This window comes from Phaenicophaeus curvirostris, chromosome 3 (assembly GCF_032191515.1).
Source record: "Phaenicophaeus curvirostris isolate KB17595 chromosome 3, BPBGC_Pcur_1.0, whole genome shotgun sequence".
Taxonomy (NCBI): domain Eukaryota; kingdom Metazoa; phylum Chordata; class Aves; order Cuculiformes; family Cuculidae; genus Phaenicophaeus; species Phaenicophaeus curvirostris.
In genome coordinates, this window is record NC_091394.1 from 66,813,392 (window position 1) to 66,816,159 (window position 2,768).

The 2,768-nt window shown below is 36.2% G+C and overlaps 1 long non-coding RNA gene across 1 annotated transcript; it reads right to left on the reverse strand.

Annotated features, from left to right (window-relative positions):
• Positions 1-308: 308 nt before the first annotated feature.
• LOC138718618 (uncharacterized) lies at positions 309-1,829 on the reverse strand. The gene is made up of 3 exons (XR_011337121.1): positions 1,731-1,829; positions 1,484-1,629; positions 309-426 (listed from the first exon to the last, which is right to left on the reverse strand). It is a non-coding gene; the product is annotated as an uncharacterized lncRNA (long non-coding RNA).
• Between the last annotated feature and the right edge of the window lie 939 nt (positions 1,830-2,768).

Below are 2,768 nucleotides of genomic sequence, written 5' to 3' on the forward strand. Positions count from 1 at the left end.
TTGTTATTTTTTAACTTGGGAAAAGCCGGAGCTTCTGGTTTTTAAATATTTCTAAACAAATAACGAGGTAAAATTCTATATTTCCGAACCTGAACACTACAAACGCAATAGACCCTAAAATTAACTGATTAGTTTCAAATTAAGCATTGAACAGGGAAATAGAAACTGGATGTGGGTGTTTTCCATACTAATATGTTAAAATATGACTCACTAGCTAGACAAAAAATCTACTTTTTTATTGTTTATCATGTGTCTTTGGATGCATATTGTCATTCACGTTTGCAGAAGCTAGCCAGCAATGTGCAGTTAAAAACAAGTAGTATGCCGGCTCTGCCCCCAGGGTACTTCACTGGGACAATGATGAACAGTGTGGTGCCTATCCTCAGATGACTCTTGGACAGTGCAGCAGGAAAACTTTATTGATTACTGAGGTGTTTAAGGCCTCTAGTTAATAATCAATAAAACAAAGTAGACAGTATAGTAAGATCTCTGAAAGTTTGAGAGTTAATTTGTTAAAGATTGAATATTTAACTGGGAAAACCAAGTCAAATCGTACCTCAAACAATTCAGAGTATCAAGAATTACATGAATTTATAAAAGAGTTTGGACACATATTAAGTGAAAAGAAATCTTTTTACTGAAATGATACTTACGGCTGAACTTATCCTCTCAGGTTGTATAATCACATGAATATGGCTTTGTCACACTGTTTTTTTCAAATCAGTCACTATCAATTCAGGCAACACAGAGGCAGATGATTTTCCTTATTTAAGCAAAACTTGATTTCCTTAGGATGATTTACCATTTAAAATATTTTTTTTTTATACAGCAAAAGTGAAATTCCATATACAAACACAAAAGGAAATGGGAAAGTAAATATGTCATACTGTATCAGCGTGCACTAGAAAAACATAAAACAAACTGGAATGGATTTCGAAAGCGAATGATTTATTTCTCTGCCTTCACACAGCAGTGTGGAATTCTTACCTTTCTATTTTCTTCTATTGAAGATGATACTTGCTTAGTTATAGCTCAGTTTTTAACCTATCAGTTTTGAATTTTCAACTGGCAACATCAGTACTGAAGGGATATGCTGCTTATTAGAAATATCCAGATGTTTTGTGTGCCCGGTGATTCTGAGCTATGCGGTTATAACATACATAATTGATAATAGTGCAACATTCTTGGAGTCTCTCAGCCGGGATAGGATAATAAATCTGCCACAATGGAGCCTGAAGCGGAATATGGACCATATGGTGAGATATGAAAAGAGTGCAAAAAATTGCAGATGTGAGGTGTCAGTGATCACAAAAACATTGTTTTAGAAAACCTAACTGGAACAGAAGGCTGTCACTTCAGGATGAGCATATACATCCTACTGTCACCAAGTGCCACCTGCTCTACAGAGTAGTTACACAAGTAAACTGCAAGCTCAGGAAATCTGTCCAAGTAATCAGTTTTATGGAATTAAATATGATTGTACCTGTGACCTCCATGTGGGGAGCACGTGCAAGCCATTCCATGTGGAATCGATGGCTACAACATTGTGAGTTTATTAAACCACCCTACTACAATGTCAGTGATTTGAAAAATCCCTATTGTATACAAAACATGGAAATATCAGCCATGCTGATACTTATAGGCCTCTCCAGAAAAACAATACCTGAATATTTTGATGCCAACCAAGTAACTTTGTAAGTCAGCACCTGGAAATTCCACTATAAATTTACCTTATGTTATGTGTTGATCTATACATGATTTGTTTTCTGCTCTCCTCTGTTCCACAGGTCTAGAAAGCCTTCCATTCTACACCCAGCCTGATTGTTCTTGAGCCTCTCTGAAATGTTTAACTACAAAGCCAATACTAAGAGCTGACATTTCTGTCAGCTTATACATTCTGATTACCAAGTAAGTAGAAAAAGCAGACTGATAACATTTTAATATCACAAAAAAACATATTCTGACTCTGGTTTTTTTCTGAAGATGTGTGTTAGGCTTCATTTCACACCTGTGGGTCGACAAAGAGAGGAATCTAAGCCAAACAGTAACTTGTCCATAGCAAAATTTGCTGGTGAACAGAGTAGCAAGACACTGCAAAGGTCACCAACTCTGCAAAGTCAGCATAACCTTCCATCTATTGATTCTGCAAATCAAGAAACTCACATGCTGCTGCAAATAAATCCAAATCCTATAAATATCAGGAACATGAAGGTTCCAGTAAATAATTCCTGTCAAAGTCAAGTCTATAAACAACTTGTAAAACATGTCAAACTGTCAGACTTCTTTTATAATTTTTGTACTCTTTCCAGTACAGGAGATAAAACAAGGACTTGCTGATAGTACCCTACAGAAAGCTGCCAGACATGCTGGTGTCTTTCCAAACAACAAAAATTAAAGATTTGGCAAATTTCTTTACAAACACTCATTGATCTGGCAAGCCACCCAAATAATATAGAGTTGTATGCTTGTATAAGGAAGCAAGGAGTCAATTGTATCATCTTGTAGTTGATATATTTGACTGCATAGCGCTTCTCACAGCTTGTTAGAGGGCTTCCTCCTCAAGCAATATGAACCAGTCTTGGAAACTGCTGTCCTAGTAGACCAAACAGAGCTCAGATTTAGTAGTAATAGCTTTAGTAAGGTTCTAGTGTGGCCTATCTTTGCTGAGGTCAGCTACTGGAAAAAAAAAAAATTAAAGAAAAATTGCATTTGTTATGTTCAATTGGCAACCTTCGTAGGGAGAAACAGGTATCTGTCAGTTAAGCTTA